The sequence below is a fragment of the Epinephelus fuscoguttatus genome, linkage group LG13, assembly GCF_011397635.1.
Source record: "Epinephelus fuscoguttatus linkage group LG13, E.fuscoguttatus.final_Chr_v1".
NCBI classification, from domain to species: domain Eukaryota; kingdom Metazoa; phylum Chordata; class Actinopteri; order Perciformes; family Serranidae; genus Epinephelus; species Epinephelus fuscoguttatus.
In genome coordinates this window covers 26232178-26252055 of record NC_064764.1, presented here as the reverse complement: position 1 = coordinate 26252055, position 19878 = coordinate 26232178, and the positions used below count along the sequence as shown (strand labels likewise).

The 19878-nt window shown below is 42.5% G+C and overlaps 1 long non-coding RNA gene across 1 annotated transcript; it reads left to right on the top strand.

Moving 5' to 3' along the window:
• The first annotated feature begins 5169 nt into the window (after positions 1-5169).
• LOC125899831 (uncharacterized) lies at positions 5170-17712 on the top strand. The gene is made up of 5 exons (XR_007450778.1): positions 5170-5197; positions 12967-13006; positions 13094-13159; positions 16600-16662; positions 17565-17712. It is a non-coding gene; the product is annotated as an uncharacterized LOC125899831 (long non-coding RNA).
• The last annotated feature ends 2166 nt before the right edge of the window (positions 17713-19878 follow it).

Below are 19878 nucleotides of genomic sequence, written 5' to 3'. Positions count from 1 at the left end.
CGAAAGACTTTGTCGTCCTTACAATTGTTTCGCTGATTGATTGGATAGCCTAAAAATCACAATGTATAGAGACTTTTTGCCTTGGATTCAGTACTAGACCTTCATCAGGCAAAGATTTGCCTGATGAAGGTCTAGTACCGAAACGACGCAAATAAATTATACAATGCACGTTAGACAGCGTGTGGGAGTCCTTTAGTCCTTTGTTCTAAGTGTCGTTAGGTAAAAAGTAAAAAAACTGGCTCAAAAATTCAAAACTGACCAATCAAATTTGAGTGACCTGTATCTTGTTTTTTGAAGTTCTGAAACTTGGATTTTTGGATCTGAATTTGTGAAAATTGAATAGCAAATCAAGAAATTTCATATTTCAGTTTCAAAGAGGTCAATTGGTTTTCAGAGTTGAAGTACGCTGCACATACAGTTGGTGAAAATGTAGTTACCTACCATAGCTAACGTTAGCTATCTTGTTTTTCCCGGTAATATTAATGTTGATATTAATACTGATGTTATGATAATGACATTAACTTGTCTCTAGTGGTCTGCCAGGCTTTTAAATTCATGAATCCTCATTATAAGTGGTAAGTGTCATTAATTTATTAAAAATATTAAAGGCTCAGTGTGTAGGATTTAGGGGCAGCTATTGGTAGCAATGGTATATGAAATTCATAACTGTGTTTTCATTACTTTATAATAAGATTCAGTGTGTTTTCCTTACCTTAGAATGAGCTGTTTAAATCTTCACATGGACATATGGAGCAGGAGCTCTTCTAGGGAGTCCGCCATGTTGATTCTACCATAGCCAAGAACAAACAAACCAAACACTGGCTCTAGATAGGGCTACTTGTGTTTTTGCATTTTCACATTGACCACTGTACTTCTCCTACTTTCACCTGAGTATAGATTATTAGAACTCCACCTACCACTACCTGTAAGTAATGCCTTTGAGATCTGCATGGATCTTTCCATCAGGTTTTCCATCAGCCTTTTACAAAGGAACCCTGCTGTGGATGGTAATGCTGTCAGTATTTGATTTACCTAGCCTTCTGAAGTCATTCATGATGACAAAGTTAATGATCTTGTTTGCTGGAGATGGACTTGGCTGAAATCCACGCAGGTGATACCACAATAGGTGCCTAACGCAGGATGGAACATGTTCCTCCCCTGATCACAAGCCAAATATTTGGATTCCGTCAAACTCTGTGACGCTAGCTTGTAGATGACATATGTGTTCAGGTTCCCAGTTTGTTCCCGCAGATCCTACAAGCAGGAATGCAAACACTTCTGCATACAGGAATGTTTTCACCAAATTTGTAGATATAATGCACGAAGGAGAGGAAAGAGACACAGAGAGAGAGAGCATACCCTGAGGCACACCCATTTTACCTGTGTGTGTGTGTGTGTGTGTGTGTGTGTGTGTGTGTGTGTGTGTGTGTAACAGATCCCTCTTTAACCGTGGGAACCTACACAAATAGCACTTTCTATAATGTGTGTGAGTTTCCACCATGATCAGTGACTAACGACAGCATCTCTCTCTGTCTCTCTGTCTCTCTGTCTCTCTGTCTCACCCTCACACACACATACTGTAAACATGCAGTGCTGGAACACACGTGTCATCTTTTCGGTGTTGCGTAATCGACGAGCAAAAGTGAAGTAAACAAGAGTTAACTTCCTCTTTCCAGTGTAATCTGAGAACACACAAACTGTTTCTTCCCATCCACTTTTACAGACACAAACACGCATACACACATGCACACACACACACATGCACATACAATCACACTGTGTGCATACTAAAGTGAACCTCTGTCAGTGTCTGAATCAATCAATCAATCAATCAATCAATCAATCAGTCAATCAATCAATCAATCAATCAATCAGTCAATCAGTCAATCAATCAATCAATCAATCAATCAATCAATCAATCAATCAATCAATCAGTCATTTATTTATCATGTGGAATTATATTAGTCATTTTTTGCATCTTCCATTGTTGGCTACTGCTTCATAATTGTCCATGTTTTCCAAATGGCTCTCATAATCCATGGTTTCTGATTGTGGAATGATTTAAAACAGTCCAAACTGTCCAAACAGCAAGATGGCCGCATGGTTGTTCCTCCTGAACATGGGCAGCATTGCTCTGAACTGCTATGGCAGTGATCCACAGCAGGAGCGGGACAGCATCTCTCATTCCAATCGTCACATCAGTCCCTATCACCGTAAAGCACACAGTGCCCTCCGCTCTGTGAGATGGGCATATAGAAGAAGATCTTCCTGGTTGAATGGTGCTGCCAGGAATTTGGATTTCAGGAAGTTAAGATAAATTTAGAGGATATTACAGTCCCTGATATTACAGTTGGAAAGTGATGCAGCATGGAGTTTGTCCAGTTGATTTTCATTCACCTGTACGATGGCTAGCAGGATGCTAGTCCAACAAGCACCTGTCTTGTCCATCTTTTCTTCGATGTTTACTGATGTTCACATTTGAAAACCTTGATCTGGCTAGCCAGCAGAATTCGGCAGTAGGAGAGCTTACAGACTGAGTTGGTTTCCTCATTCACTTGCCACCACTATCTAAAGCCAGCCATTAAAAGCATCATCAACACTTCCAAAATAGACATAAGAGCATAGATTTAGCACAAATTTAGCGGTGCTGACCAAGGCAACTGCAAACGTCCTCGCCTACATCATACATACTATGTATTATACATTGGTGAAGACAGGATGTGGTGATGCGGGTTGGGGTTACAATGTTCTGCAAAGTCATGTTTAATTACTGTGTCACATTTGATTAAAAGTCGAAAGCATGAAATGAAGGAATCTAACTCTTCTGTTATCCACAAGTTCCCAGACCATGAAACTATGATTCTTGAGAAATGAGTCAGTATGGAAGTCCCAACTGGGTCTGACCCAGCATGTATTTTACAGGAATGCGTGTGTAGGAGTGCCTATTGCTCACTTGCATGTATCACTGTGTGTGTGTGCGTGTCTCTGTGTGTGTGTGTGCATGTGTTTCTAAGTATATGCATGTGTGTTTGGTCAGCCTGTTCAACAGACATTCCCAGCTGTTTTCCAGGTAGTGTTCTCACGCTTCTTGTGCATCTCCTGTTTCTCACGCTGGCTGCTTTGACTGTAATCCCTACCAACATGCACACATACACACACACACACTCACACACACACTGCCCCGCCTCTTTACCTGGCCACCAGGTGAACAAAAACCCACCTCACACACTCACAAACGCACCCCTTCCTGCTTCTGATGATAGAGCGGCAGCCACAACAAAGACTCCCAAACAAACACACACACACACACACACACACACACACACACACACACACACACAATGGAGGAGGGAATAGGACGAGTAAGAGGTGAAGAGGGAGAAACAGGAAGAGGCAGGTAAGAGAGATGGGGAGACAAAGACAGAGGGAACAGGGGGAGGCGGAGATGAGATGTGGGAATGTGCGGGAACCAACATGATGAGCTCATGCTCTCTCTGCTGGCCCTGCCCACCGTACTGTGACTCATACTTGGCAGGTGCGTCTGCATGTGTGTTTACAGCTGCAGGTCAGCTCAGGGTGTGTCCTCATTACACTGCTGGGGAACATGTTTCCTCAAGCACAGGTACAGCTATTCATCACACCAGTGTTCCAACAGTTTTGCTTCTTTATTACCGCTCTGTGTGGCCTAATCAAAGTGAGCGTGAGCAACAGAAAGAGAGGCTTTCAAAAACTTTCTGGAACATACATTCAGAGAACAGTAGCCACGCAGAGTGTATGATGTAAGGATTCCAAATTTGGAAACCCCATTGAAAGTAACCGCATCCCCAAGAGCACATTATGAGGGAGTGGGTCAGCCGCTACAAGTCTCCTGCTCCCCTCCCTGCTTTCGCCTCAGACTGATGGATGTGGTTGGTGGAGATGGCACACGACCTGCAGACGGCCACCAGCTCCTTAGAAGAAAACACCATCTGCTTCTTTGGCTGCTGAGTGTCAATGAGCCGCATGTGTGTATTTTATTCTGTGATCATGTATTCAAGGAAAACTCAGGTATTACCTGTGTCAAACTCACTAGCAAATAAATATGCATCGCCCTTTTTGGTTCAGCTGATGCTTCTCTGCTTTGAAAAACAAAAATCCTTGTGTGTTGAAACATGCAAGCCCATTTGCTTCTGAATAGTAAAAAAAGAAGACAGCACACTATGTCATGGACATCCTAACCTGCCACCAATTCACTCTTCCAACACAAGGTCAACCTTGGTGAAATTCCAGTTGACAGACATTGTGATTATACCAGCCTTTACAAGCCTGTTAAACAGTTCATTCTGAATGTCTGTCAGTATGAAAATATCTTTATTTATCTTTAGTATCCTGTAAAGCAGAGAACAAAAGGTCAGATAAGTGTGTACATGCCAGCTCTCACTCAAGATTGCAATCTCAGTGCTGTCTGGTTCACTTAGTGTTTGGATCGCAGAGTGGTTTAGGAAGTGCGTGGCGACAACCATTACCCAAAATTACAAACACAACGTTGCACCGTAGTCAGGTATGCACACCTGACTTAAATGGGGGGGGACTTGGAATTCCTCTTAATTTGTCTTCGTTCTGTAATGAGACACTGGGAGACATCATCACACTTATTCTCGAGTACTGTACAGTTAAAATTGTGGGCAGCTGTGGATCAGAGGCTCAGAGGTGTATGTGAGTGTATGAATGGTTACTGAGTAGCAGGTGTCACCTTATATAACCTCAGCCACTAGTGTGTGACTGGGGGAATGGGACTCAGTGGTGTAAAAGTGAGTGGTCGGAAGACTAGAAAGGAGCTATACAAGTGCAGTCCATTTACCAAAATCAAGATGAAATTGTAATTTGGCCCAACATAGACCATCAGCTTCCTAGAGTCATTTCAAACTGACAGAGGATATGATGATTAGTGATTTAAGTGACAATTCCCATTTCATAAATGCATACAGTCTTTCAGAATGACACCTGCTCCAATGATTTCTGTCATGTCTTTACAAAGAATTAATGTGAGACAATATAACTTTTGCTGAACTGTGACCACAGGATGATGGCACATTGGATTTCCCCATATTTCCCATGATTCCCTGGAGTCAGTTGCTTTAAAGACGCTGGGTATCATGACAGAGAGAGAGCTGAATGGCACAACAAACAGGAAACCACAAACATGTCTTCTGCTGAGGTACAGTGTGTTTTCTTTTTGTTTGACTTTTGTGAAAATTCCAATGAAATGTTTATCTGTGTAGCAGGAGCACAGGAAGGTCAGTAACATAGCAGTCATATCTCTGTAAAATTAGCTAAACTTAGCTAACACTAGTCATCATAAGCTACTGGTCATACCAGATCAAGTGCAGCTATAGTGGGAAACTTCCTTAGTGTATTAAAATGGGCAAGTGCATGGTTTATAGCTTATGAATTTCACTTGTTGTTTATAAAAGAAATAGATAATGTACGTTACATATTCTTGCTTTAAATGTCAACAAACACAAACCTGTGGCAAGAAAAAAACACAGAGATCCCACCATCACTTGCTTCATTGCCACTGCATGGGTCAGCTCAACTCGACTCGACTCACTCTTGGTATCAGGTTTGTGCAATGACAACTCTAGTTACAATTATCTCTGACCAATCAGTGGTCTGCAGCGCTTTAGGTTGCTTTCACACCTGCCCTGTTTGGTTTGGTTCAATCCAACTTAAGTTTGTTTGCCCCCCAGTTGCGGTTTGTTTGGGCAGGTGTGAACACAGCAATCACACTTGGGTCCGCACCAAAACAACGGTTGCATACTAAATCTGCGGTTCATTTGTGGTGAGAACGTGTTCCAACCTGGATCTGAACCAACTGCAGTCACATGACACATTGTTTGGGTTAAACATGAGCATGTTACAGTCCTGGAGGATTATTAATGTGCACCTCCTCCTGTACTGCCTTAATATGCACATTCAGCACATCCAATGCATCAAAACATTGTTTTCTAGTTGGAGCCGTGCCTCGTTTTCAAACTGTATGGTTTGACTAAAATGAACAATGACAGCAATATAGTCCACGATGAGCAGCGCTAAAATCAACCTGCGTAGTTGTCCCTCCATTGTGACATTAGAAAGTGTCACATTTATCTTGCAAGTGTACTCTTCTTCAACATTTTGTTTGCTTCCTGGATTTTTCCCACATGGAAATTCTGACCAATCAAGAGCAGCTTTCTCGTGCAGGCATTTTATCAGGTTCACTTGTAAATGCTGCCATGAGAACACGAACCAACTCTAGGCAATTATGCACCTTTGTAACAACGTTAGTCCCCGATTTGGACCAAAGCAAGACAACTCTAGGTCTGAAAGCACCCTTAAATCCACTTTCTAGTATCAGCTCAGCTCACTTGGAACCTTGACCAAGATGGCACCAATAAAAGAACCAGACACTAACCACAACCTTTGCATATGGAAACCAAGAAAGAGCTAGTCGGGTTGAGTGGAGCTGAGCCATACATGCAATGGAAGTGAAGCATTAGAGACACAAGAGACACCATTTATGGTTCTACCATTTCAGTACCATGACAACTTCTCCACAGAACCACTAATGATCTCTTGCCTCTACACACATGTTCTTCAAATTACAGTTAAGAGTTGGATGATGTTCACACTGTCAAACAGTCCAGGAAGCAACAGTGAGGTAATTGCCATTGTAGTTAAGGTCTGACAGCTGCATGGCCAACCATGAAGCAGAGCCGAGCTAGAGCACTGTAGTGTCTTTGTTGTTGTTAATGTCACATCACTGTACCTGTAACAGTTTGCCATTATTATCAGTCACAAGTTTCACAATCTTAAAGCAAACTAAGGCCATGACATTAATGTTACATATATTTAGAAGGATGAATGGTTACACTGTGTCGTGGAACATTTATGTACATGTCCAAATGAACCTCAGAGGCTCAAATTTGTTCCTCGTATTCCTGAATAATGACTTTTAGACTATTTGTCTGCTTGAAGGTCCAGCGTGTAGCATTTAGTGGCATCCAGTGGTTAAACTAAAGCTTCTCCCATTTACCAAGCATGTAGGAGAACTATGGGGGGTGACGCGAACAAGTAAATGGCCCTATCTAGAGCTATTGTTTCATTTGTCCGTCCTGGTCTACCGTAGAACAACATGGCGGATTCACTAGGACTGGCTTTGTATGTAAATAAGTGACTCATTCTGAGGTAACAAAAACACAACATTTGTTATTTTCAGTTGATTATGAACGTATAAAAATGTAATCATGAATAAATATTTGATTTCTCCCAATAGATGTGACTAAATCCTACACACTGGACCTTTAACTGATGAAAACAAATGCTTAGTTCCTTTAATTTCTGTCTCCTTTCTCTAAATACTGTCACTTTATCTTTATATACAGTACTTACTGTTAACAGCCATCTGTTTGAACATTTATTTTCTCTCATTATGCATATACGTTTACTCCATTCCTGTTTACATTCAGTTTAATAATTTGCAATACAGTCTATACGATTAGCCCTATATTTTAACATGCACTTTTTTATGTAGTGGATTCAGATTTAGCTTTTACTTGCATTGTTGGAGGGAGCCCGAGACCTCAGATTTTCATCTCCAGCGATCGCTTCTCTGTAATTGTTGCGCATATAATAAGAATAAAGAACTTGAACTTGAACTATCTCCATTTATAAAAAAAAAACCCATCTTTGATAATGTTCTGAGTTATCAAGGCTCACGTTTTTATCTCTGCTGCTCTTCATATGACGCACAGAGCAGAGCAAGGACATGCAGTTCACTTAGACAATATCGTCGAAGCACCATCTCAGACCGACTCTTTTCAAATGTTGCTATATTTGAGAGTAACAGGCAGAGCGGAAAAGAGATAGAACGTGAATGAAAGCTGAAGGGCAATGCTGTCATTGTTTAGATTTACATTTTAAGCTATAACACCTCTGGTCACAAAAGACATATTCAGCCTGTGCACTGACCCCTGTATGGGGTCATTTATGTGTGTGTGTGTGTGTGAGTGAGAGAGAGCGATAGAGAGAGAGAGAGAGAGAGAGAGAGAGAGAGTCACACAAAAATACACAAGAAAGTGATAAACAGGGAAGGTGGATGGGAGCAGAAAGCAGGGCTCGTGAAGAGTGGGAGGAGAAGTGAGGGGGGATGGGAGCCTCATTTGGGAATTACCACATTATTATATGAATGATGGAGGCTGGTGGTGGTGAAGAGAAGATAAATAAATAATCAGGGAAACACACAATTGAAGACCTTTTCTTTACACAACTAAGTAAGACAAAACAGAGAAGAAGAAAAAAAAGGAGCAAAATCATTCATAAAACAGGCTTGGATTGATTTCCCCACTTGACTATTCATTTCAGTGACAACAATAACAAAATGGGATTCGAGACACTAAAGATTTGGTTGTTTGGCTTCTCCTGTATCACTGTAATGAAAGCTGGGTTCCATCATTGAGATCACACAGCGGGTCTACTGAGCACCGCAAAGACATTGACACTGTCTGGAAGTGAGCCATCAGTTTCCTTCAATCACCCTAATGTGGAGGTCCGTGAGGCTGACAGCCATCCATAGGCGAGTGATACCCCTCCCCCGAGCGCTAATAAACAAACACACAGCCTCCCCTGGAGTCCCCCAGGTGGTCTCAGTCAACAGATTGAATGGAGCATCACTCAATGATGGATCAAAAGAAAGACTGTCCACCCATCGCTCATCTTCTCTTCCCCCATCCTACCAGCTATCCTCTCCACCGCTCCTCTTCTCTCCCACTCTCGTTGATCCACCTTTTCTCGTTTAGCCCCCCTCTCATCCATCTTGGGTGTTCCTGCCCTGCTCTGAGCTCCAGACAGGCCGAGGAGCTGTAGACCTCATCCCTCACCCGCCTCTCCCTGCTGGGACAAATAGGTCCCTGAGTGCCCCTGGTGAAGGATGAGCCTGTTACACATACACTTTTTTTTTTTTTTTTGCTAATTCATCTTTGCTCTCTCATGCATGCACTCACACGTTCAGATAACATCAAACTCAGCTCATGTATTCCATGCAAATGCGTGAATGGGGTCCATTACTAAGCAATTTGTTAGAGATATAGCTGATGTCCTCAATGTATGTTACATTTATGTGGGCTAAACAACCCATAACATCCTCAACTGATAGCTTCACATGGTAAGTCATGTTTTCCTGCAGTTATACACACCGATGAAATGATTTTAAACGTGACCCTATTTGCTGTTTACTTTACAAAGCAGTATATGAGGTGTAGATGATCCTGTGTGTCTCTGACATTTAGAAAAATCTTGGAAGACAAATTCTGTGGAGTTACAATCACAACTAGTGCATTTGTCTTCATTTTTGTGGCAGTGAGCATCAGGCAGAATGCTGCACAGCACCATTTCTGTCAGACAGGTACATGTCACTATCAGCGCAACAAAAGGACTGTACCTTGCTTCAAAGAACATCACCTAACTACATGTTATGTCACCTCACATATCCTCATGTTGCTTAATGAGGCTGGTGATATTCTACATTTTTCTGATTGGCCACAAATCCCATCCAAAGACCAGAACTGGCAATACCTTAGTCTGTTTTTCAGCCCTCTGATATCCCTGGCTTGTCTGCCCCTTTTACACTGCCTGTTCAAGGAGGGAATGTTGCACTATTAAATCACCTCGCCATTCTGTATTAAAGATATGACTGTGGAATGGGTAGTTACAGAGCCAAATCGACATCTGTGTAAAGTGGGATTTATACTTGTGCATCAGCTCTATGCAGAGACTATGCCATAGTCTACCCTGTTGCAAGCATTTATACTTGTGCGGTGGTGTGTCTGTGACACTCTGCAGTTACACCTCCAAAACAGTAGTTGGCAGTGGGGATTCTGTGAAGTGTTGTAAAGTTCATTTGATTCAAAACACACATTAAACACACATTAAACATTGCTTAAATATATAATACAAACAATATAAAAACAACTACACAAATCAACAAGACAAAGCATTTGTCTTTTGCTCGACGTATTTTCCCCACCAATACAACATGCTAATGTTTTTAGCATAAGCCAGTGGCATTTAACATTATATAAATTAGCCTAGCAGCTAGCAGACTTTTCCTTAACCCATATGAAGACAGGGACAACAGCAACATTTAACAAAGGTTACAAAATTTGGCTCCATTACAACTCACAAGGTTCACCGACAAAACTACTATCTTAAACTAAACATGTTTTCCAAACAAATATAACATGCTAATGTTATTAGCACAAGCCTATGGCATTTTACAGTGTATAAATTAGCCTAGCGACGAGTAGAGATTTGTTTTGCTCATATAAAGCTAGGATAAATCTTGAAGTATAAATCCCTGAAGGATAAATCACACACAAGTCCTAAAATATAATTTTGTGGAAGCTTTATTGTCTTCACAATTTATTGTTTCTTATCTGTGAAATAAAAGTCAATAAAAGCTTTGTCTCCACTGAGGGAAATGGTTTCAGCTTACAAAAATTAGACTGGAGGTCTGCGTCGCCGCAGCGTGTAGTTACATTTCTAGGGAGGTGCACGTCAGGCTACAGCATAAGGTATGGCCTCGATTCGACTTAGAACTATAAATCTCACATAAAAGGGACAGCTGACAGAACGTGATGGGTGTAGCTTTTTGATGCTGTGTTACGGGTGCTACCCACCACTAGGAGATTTAAAAGCACCTAACTGCAGTTAGCAGCTAACTTGAAGAAAAACAGCAGCCAAAAATGTCCACAAATTGGACAAACAATTAAGAGCTCATTACCCTATAGGAGCAGAAAATGAGATCAGCAACCATATAACAAGGATGGAAACCGATTGTTTTTGCCATGGTATTCCATTGTTATCATTTAGAAAGTGCTGCCCGGTGCTTATATATGTCACACTAAAGGCAGACGTTGTTGTGTTTCACATCAGGCACGTCACGCCTCTTTTACTTCTGGAATGCCAGCATGCTATCTAAAATAAAACTGCTGTTGCATTATGCCTACTCTGTCTGGTTCTGTATAAAAAAGCAAAGGCAGTGTAATGAAGAGTCTTCATTGCAGCCCTGCTGTGGGATCTCTGTGTAAAAGGGGCTTGGGGCTGAGTGCCGCAGGCCCATTATTTTTCCTTCTCAAGATGTCAAGCAGGTCATGAATATATACTCTGTTAAACAGCCAACAGTTAACTGTCTGCATGTGCATTCTGTACCTGCATGAGAAGAAATAACTAGCAGAGTCTGTATTTGTGCTCAGAGAAAACATCATGAAGAAGTGAACAAGACAAACAAGCCAACCATTTTCACAGCACAGTGGATCTGATCTCATCACATGCATGCTTCTTGACTTTGCACTGGCATTCTCAATCTCTGACTTTTGCTTGATGAAGACAAAGCAGTGGATACAAAACGAAGGGACAAAATACAGTGAATTTGATCGATGTCTCAACTGATCAGCCAACCATTTACCTCTTTCTCCCCACCTTTTCAAGAAACTGAATTGTCAGCTAAAGAGGGACGGTTAGAACCAGCCAGGCTGGACACGGGTCTGCCCCACAAGATTTGCTTTTGTCTCACTCAAGGAGTGGAATGGGAGGAGTAGTGTGTGTCAGTATGCTTTCACCAAAGTGCTTGTCGGATGGTTGGACAGCATCTGACACCCCCTCCCTTCACACCTATCTAGCATCGGAGTAGAGAGGGCCGTGTCCATTAATTTTGACACAGACAGTAGCCACTTTAACACAGAGAATCTGCAATGCTGCCATAAAGAAGATCCGCCATTACGCCGGCATTGCTTTTTACACTAAATAAAACAATGCCAGCATAACGCCGCTCCAGTGTTTGATTTTAGACAGCATGCTGGTGTCCTGGGAGCAAAGGAGGCATGATGTTTAACACAACAGCATTGCTGTCCAGAGTGTGTACATGTAGTTCCACCATGCAAGCTGTCCCTTTCAAGGCTCATTTAATCTACCTTTGTGCACAAAAATAGATATTTTCATTTCAAATGTTGTAACCATCACTGCCCATATACTTCCATGTGTACTTTTTGTTGGCATAGATACATCTAACACCCCTTTTCAACAGTCATGGGCTGGCTTGGCTTGGCTACGTTTGGGCCATCAGCCCAGCACAACACAGCAGGGCTTTGCATTTCCATTACAACAGCGCTACCTTCTTGAAGGTGTGTCTTAACATGATGATGGCTTGTCTTGAGTGATGACGTTTAAAAGCAGCAAGCTAAAGTTCCGTTATTTTTGTTGCATTTGTTTTTCCACAACAGGTCAGGTAAAAGAGGTTTACCTGTTGGAGGTGAGCTGTTTGCAGAGGTGCAGTAAGAGCCTGTTGTCTGCAGCTCTTCATCAACATCTCACTGTGGTTGTTTCCGATTTTACTTTCCTCCCTGCTGCACTATTAGACTTGTCTTAATTGAAGAGAAGCTGCTAACAAAGTTCCACTGATTCAGTAATAACATATTTCATTTCCTATAGATTCTTCACAATAAGAATCTCTATTTTGTCATGTATAAACTTTATTGTGAAGCATCAAAATAAGGAAATTTGAGTTTCGAGCAACTTCTAATACTGCTGAACATGAACATGAAACAGTAAAATAAAGCAGATATGGAAAGTAAAAACAGGATGCAGGAGAGAAAATAATCTCCAAACCACAAAGAACAGGGGTCACTGGGGGTTGGCTGTGGTTGGCAAGACATTACCGCTACCCGCTTGAGGGTGGGCGACCCAGCTCTTGGACCTACTCCAGAGAAGGTCCATCTCTGGCCATCTTGGAGTGGCACGGTGCGTCTACACTGACAATGGAAACATCAGTTTTGTTCGTGTCTGGAAGCTTACAGAAAATGTGCACAAATATGGACGAAATAAAAGCAGAGTAAGGACAGAAGGTTTATATACGTATGTAAAAATGCCTCAGCTTATTTTTTCTTTGAACAGGCAGTGTGAAAGCAGCTGTAGATGGGCCAGGCTTGCACGGGTAAGAAAGTAAAGAGAGGTTAAACTTATTCTCAAGCTGTCTTTATTAATTCTTCACACATTTCTATCTCTTTTTGTATGTGCAAAGTGCAACACCACGAATGCCTCTGAGGAACGACTGTCTGTCTGGATTCCATGCAGGGCTGTTGAAATGGTAAAGAACATCAGAACTGTACATTAAAAAAAGCCAGAGAGAGCAGCACAGTTTACACTAGCAGGCCAATAACAGGCAGGCTGTTATGCAAGTGTTGGCCTGGCCTGAGCACGGAGCATCATAACAGCTGTAATGAAAACCAGAGACACAGAGAGCGAAAGTAGACCAGCAAAAAGCAGCAGAGCTCCCATCACAACTCCAACCGCACCGGGGAGAATTCACTACTCCTGGTTTACCCTTAACAATAATAGGCTGTTTTTCTGCAACTACTTTTGGCCTGAGCCACTTTTACTCTCTTTTTACATCACTCCCCCCACTTCTCTTTAAATGGCTACTTCACTCTCTCCTCTTTCTCCTGCCTTCCTCTCTTCTTTTTTCCTCGAGCATGATAGCATGATAGGTTTTTCTCCCTCTGAGCGCTAACAGAGCAACAACACATTCCTGTCCGCATTCCAGCCTCAGGAAAAACAGTGTCCGGAACATAATAAAAGGCCAAGCACGTCATTTGTTTTTAAACCCACTTGCTCGCTGGAACAAAGCTGTGCTGAGGGCAGGCTCAGGCAAATGTGTTTGTGCACAGGAGAAAGAGACAGTGAGAGGGATGTGTTTGTGTTTACATGAATCTGTGTGCATGTGTGTTTTCTGTTTTTCTCTGTGGTAATGACAGTCTGATGAGCTTACCCCTCCACCACCAACAATATATCGCACGGCCTCCGCCCCAGCCACACGACCTGAAATACAAATGAGTGGAGAAAAAAAAAAAAACAGCATGGCAGACAGACTCTGATAAGCTCATATCTCCAGTCATACAGCCTGTCAGCACTTTGTATGCTCTCATTTGTGCCATTTCTCTCCTCTGCCTGTTGTTATTGGCATTTTGTCTTGTTTATTTTCTGCACTCCAGGTCACAGGAAAATCCCCAGGTACACTGTGACCTTGTTTGGGCTACCTGCACTCTAAGGTGTCTGCTGTTCAAACATACGCACTGGACAACGGCACACAAAGAGGGATAGATACACGCACATATTTGGCTGTACACACAATAATTATCATCAGACAGCTGATAAGAGGAGCGCTGGACATTTTGGCGCTGTCCGGGTTAGGGGCAGAGTTGGGAGAGGCTTCTCAGGCCGTAGCTTCAAAATGTTTTTTTTTTAAAAGCCCTGAATCTATGCTACTCCCCCCAGAAATCTAATATAATTGAGTAAACATTTCTCTGTTGGACTAATATTCAACTGAGAGTTTTGAAGACCACATTTTTCTAGGCATTGTTTTGGATCTTTTGTCAGCTAAACATTCATTCTGTGAACTCCACTTCAATACAGTGCAACAAAAATAGGTTTTTGCATTTTTTTAGGCAGGAATGAAAATTAGTAATTTGACAAGAGATGTGCAGAATTTTAGGCATTCTATTATGACTTGAATTTTTAGTAGTTCAAACAGTGCATACGGGTTGGTGCAGGTATGCAAAAAATTGTTAGCATTTTAGCGCTCCAAGCTCCCTCACCTTAAAGGAGCAATAAGCGAAATTCATCATTTCTAGATTGAAGGAATTAAAAAATTGCTATGTGAAGAACTAGAGATGTAATTTCATCTGGAGTATAGCATGACCTCACACACCCTCTCTCTGTGTTGATCTCCAGCCCATTGTTTACAAGCTGGTCCGGCTGCGCGTTCATGTACGTTCATGTGAAACCCCCCCCCTCCCCCCTCCTCTCGGAGCCCTTGGCCCTCCCTCCCTATAAAAGGCTACAGCCAGTGAGCAATGACAGCGTTTATTTTCAAAATGAAATGGCAGAGAGCGGAACGTCCACCTGAAGATGACCAGGACTCACAGGCTCACGGAGAAGAGTTGGAACGTTAGCATGGCAGCAGACTAGTGCTAACGCTAACGTCCCCATGCTTAAGTAGGCTCCGGGAACGTTAGCGTGGCAGCCGAGTAGTGCTAACGCTAACAGGAAAGCAGGGAAATAGCTAAACACAGCAGAGACCCAGAGTGAGTGAAAGACATTGCTAACTGCTAAACTAAGTTGGCTGTTTAGATTTTATTTCCTCGCCCCTGTGGAGCACCGAGCCCTGGTTTGTTATTCAGGTTAATGTGGGAAGAAGCAGCGGGTATATTGGGCAGCTGAGTGAAGCTGAGTGAAGCGGAGCCTGCGGAAGAAACACCAGGTCCGTCTGGATGTGATAGTCCGTGGAGATGCTGCGGTACTCGCCGGCACAGAAGAGACGAGTGGGGGGTGTTGGAGAGCAGAGGTAGAGGGAGGAGTGGCTCATGACACGCTTTGTTTTGCTCTACAGGCAGTGCACAACAGCGAACCTAGCAGTGAAACGATTTCGCTTATTGCTCCTTTAAGTGTCACTGGCTGAAATAAGGTCTGTGGTTAGCATAAGCTTAAAAGACCTTCACGTTTTGTTCTAAGAGATGATAATCAGTAAATACCCCACTGATGAATTCTGTTGCCTTTAGGTGTCTTAAAAAAGATGCTTACTAACAAGTGGCTAAATGGGATTACAGCCTTGTTGTGATGGCAACGTTAAGTCATGCGACCGTTGTGTAGTACATTCATAGCCTAACATTAGTTCTTTTACGTCTGGCAATGGCATTTACACTTCAAATATCATAAAAGGAAGTTCATTCATCGATTCAGCAATTTCATGCGTGTATGATGCAAGTTATTCACGCCTATGAAGTCAACACAAAATATTCTAGCATTCAAACTCGCACAAGTAACAGTAACAAGAAAATTTACAACGTGTTTGGTGTGAGCACAACATAAGTGTCAAAAAGTCTGGCTTGCAACAGAGCTTATTTTCTGCAATCATTCAAAGTCCAGTGGAAAAATACAATTGGCTTTTTGTCAAGGGAACCAGGGTGATGTTAACTTGTGCAAAAAAAAATGTCATCCCTTGCTGCCATATTTGGAGGGAAAAAATCTTCCTGGGAAGCACGCCTCCAGACCCCCTTAGGTCTGGGCTAAGCCCCAGTTGTTTACAACGTCTGGCTCCACCCCTGGACCAAGTCTCTCTTACAGTGGTGGCAGGTTGAAGGTCAGGCCAATTTTAATGGAGTGTTGTGGCCGTGGTGTATCCTTGGTCAGAGAGCCTCTTGACCTCCACTTCCTGCCTGGAACAATATCACTTTCACTCTCCTTCCTCTGAGCCAGCCATTATTCTCCAAGAATGACTGTGACTGATTTCAGTGCCAAAGCCTCAGTGTTGATATTTCCCATCATTCATCCCTGATATGTCTTTAATCCACCCAGTCCACTACACATTCACTGCAACCCCCTCAAACTCTCAATATCTAAATGTCTCGAAGGTTGTGCGGTAACTGATACCGAGAGCTTCCGACTAGCCAATCCATAACACTGCTGACCTCATCCAGTCCTCCTCATTGTCATTGTCTGTTAATAATCACCTTCCTGTATTTGTCACAGAACGTGGTGGCTGGTGGAGTCGATGCCTTAAGGAGGTGCATGTCTGAGTGTAGTGTGTGTGAGGTGAGTCTTACTTTTCCATCTTCACCTTATCGTATCAACCTTGACTCACTTTAGAAAACTGTCTGTACACTTCGGCTCAAGTATGCATACATTCCCACAGAACATTTTGTTTTTATGAAAACTATTTTACATTTGGGAAATGGCATGTGCATGGTTTTATAGGGCTTTGACACCCATGGAAGAAAAGCCATTTTCAGAAATAAAAGTATGTGCAAGTAAGTGAAATATTATAACATGCATATCTCCAGAAGGGACGAAAGTTGACTTGCTTTGTTGGTTGACATCAAGCAAAATATAGAATAACACCAGCCTTATCTTTTATCCTCCTGGTAGCAGCTTTAATACGCATGAAATTGTAACAGCAAAGGTACGGCCACTATCTTTGTCCAATTTTAAGTGATCTCACACAGGAAACATCAAAAGGCCAAGGTTTAACAACCTACCAATAAACCAGCAGTTCCTACAGCCCGTTTTCATATGACCCAATGTCACACTACCACTCCGTTAGGACTTTAGGGACCAATAACTTGTGTCATTAATGACCACTGTTTATCCTGCCTCTTGACCTGGACATCTCTTGTAAAAGAGGAAGAAAAAAAGTGAGCTCCACCCATTTTCCCCTCCCTCTCTACTGTTTAAGCCAATGCCTGTACCAACCGTCCTCTTTTCCACGCTTTACCACACACACAGATTAGTTTACAGTAGTCTACATGTTGCTAGGCAGCTTCATCTCTTCATTTTTATTGTTAATGCCTTGGTTACAAATAGTGCTATTTCACGGAGACAACAAGGGAATATGAGGTGTTACGCAAAGGAGTGATAAATTCTGTCTTGCTCTTTCTGAGCCTGTCGCTTTCTCTCGCTACTCCTCCGTCTCACCCCGCTTCTTGTTTTCCCTGTAGTGGTCTTGATGTTGTAATCCACACCTGGACAGGCGCCAAGCATGTCTGCAGACACCTGCGTCAGACTGACTGAGAAAAACAAGAGTGAAAAGAACAGATCCCACCCCTTCATCCCTCTGCTCTCTGAGTCTCCCTCTGTGTTAGTGTGTGTTTCTCCACCCTTTACTCTCTGTGAGTTTCAATGGGTCATGTGACTTCCTTCCTGTTGTTTTGACCCTGGGGTCAGTCTGCCTCAGGGTTAGTGTATCCACCCCCCCACTCCCTTTTGCTTATTAAACACAATCTTAAAATCTCTGTCTTTTTGCCCCCCCCGGGCTGCCTCTTTGTCACGCACACATACAGCCATGAATGTGCAGACTTAGAGCAGGGCAGAGAGGGAGAGGGAGAGTGGTGGGCCTCTGCTGAATCTGATTGAACTTTAGGGGAACTCAATGACCACGCTTTACTCCTCTTTATGGTGCTCTCCAGTTGACCTTTCTGTCTGTAGAGGACGGCAGACGGTTGGGGGGTTGGGCGCTGGCCTCTTGTTATGGCTAACTCAAATAGAGAACACAATGTTTTGGGTCCAAACATTAACTACTATTAACATCCGTCAGCCACAGTAGATACATCACATTCCAGCAGCGTTGCATGAATGTTCTGCACACCGCTCTGTATTTCATACAGCTTTTCATCTCATCAGCCAGGGCAACCATTGTTTTTGTTTTTGAGGAGAAGGTGCTGAGGTCAGTATGAACAATCCAATCCAAGGTCATCGGAGCATAAAGTGCACCCAGAATACTTCTGGATTTTAACATTATCAAAGGTGCTGCTATCTCACAGTTTTCCCACAGCAGCAGGCTTCTGTTCCTATCTGAACACCATTGGCGACACTTTGCCGATTCAGAACAGGCGTCAGAGGGCCCACAGTGAATCCAGCGTGTTGTCATGGTTACAGATAAGGCTGTGCGTTATCACTCTCTTCAGCCATGGAAAGCACATGACTATGAATTGTAGTACAATTGGCTTATTTGCGCATGTGTGTGTGTGATTATGGGTACTCATGCATGTGTGTGTACACAGTTGCAGCGTCACAGGCTGCACGGACTGAATTCTTGAGGAGGAAAAAAAGGGCAATCATGCAATGAGAATTACGCTCACTGAACTTATCACTAAGCTCATAGTTTTCTCTATGAAGTAATCAGCATGTATGAACAACATATCTTCACTTCTGCAGAAACTTTGTCACTTGTCAGTGATGAACCTGTATTTGCAGGAACATTCTGTCTTGCTCTATGTTTAATCTTTCTGTGCGTGTTTGCATGTGTGTGTATGTGTGCGTGTGCGTAATGGCAAATGCTTCACTCCATGTACTTGAGCTGACTGAGAGAAAGGGGTGTTCTCCACACTGCTTTGACAGCCCGGGGGAACGCAAGGTGCTAAGGAGTCCAAATTAAACCTGCCTTCAGCTGCGTAACGTTCTGTTCCCAGCCTGGGAACGGTAAGCAAACATAAGTTTGAGTACCACTCAACACCTTATTCAAGCAGAGCAAGGTGACCTTCCAGTGTCAGGTCAGCCATTTGTGCAACAAGAAGAGTTGAGAGGATGACTTTGTTCTTGTGAATGCTAAGGTTGTGTGCTACCACTCATGAGGGAGACAGATATAGAGACAGAGAGAGAGAGAGAGAGAAACAAACAAACAGAAAAGCCTTTTTTCATAAATATCTAACACTGCTGAATTCATCTGTCTATAAAACTAATGGCTTTTGGGCTTTGAAATCTGTTACGGTGCTCTGTAATAGCTTTATGCACACATGGCAGGACCTAGATAGCTAACTTGCTGTAGTATTAAATAAGCAACATTTGACACAACATAATAATAAAACACTTTTTTGATTACAAAAAAAAAAAAAAATAGAAACCCTGATACCAGATGATCCACATGTGGTAAATTCCTTGACAGTCATGTTGGTGAGCAGTCAACCCAATCACCAGAATACATGTTGTTTACATTTCAGTGTTTCTAACCTATTCTGGTTGTTGTTGGTTATTTCCTTAAAAACTATGACTTTATTCTCATAATATTATGACTTTTTTCTAATTAAATTATGACTTTATTCTCATAATATTATGACTTTTTTCTCAGTTACGACTTTATTCTCAAAATCTCCAATTTTTTTTTTTCTTCAATGCGGCCCTAATACTCCATTTTACTCTTCTGCTGCTGTCAGCCGTCAATTGATTTAGAACTGTAGTGCCCTCCTCCACCCTGTTCACCTCCAGCCGATGTATCCAGAGTCCAGGACAAGCTCAAGCAAAGGCTCATTCCTCTAC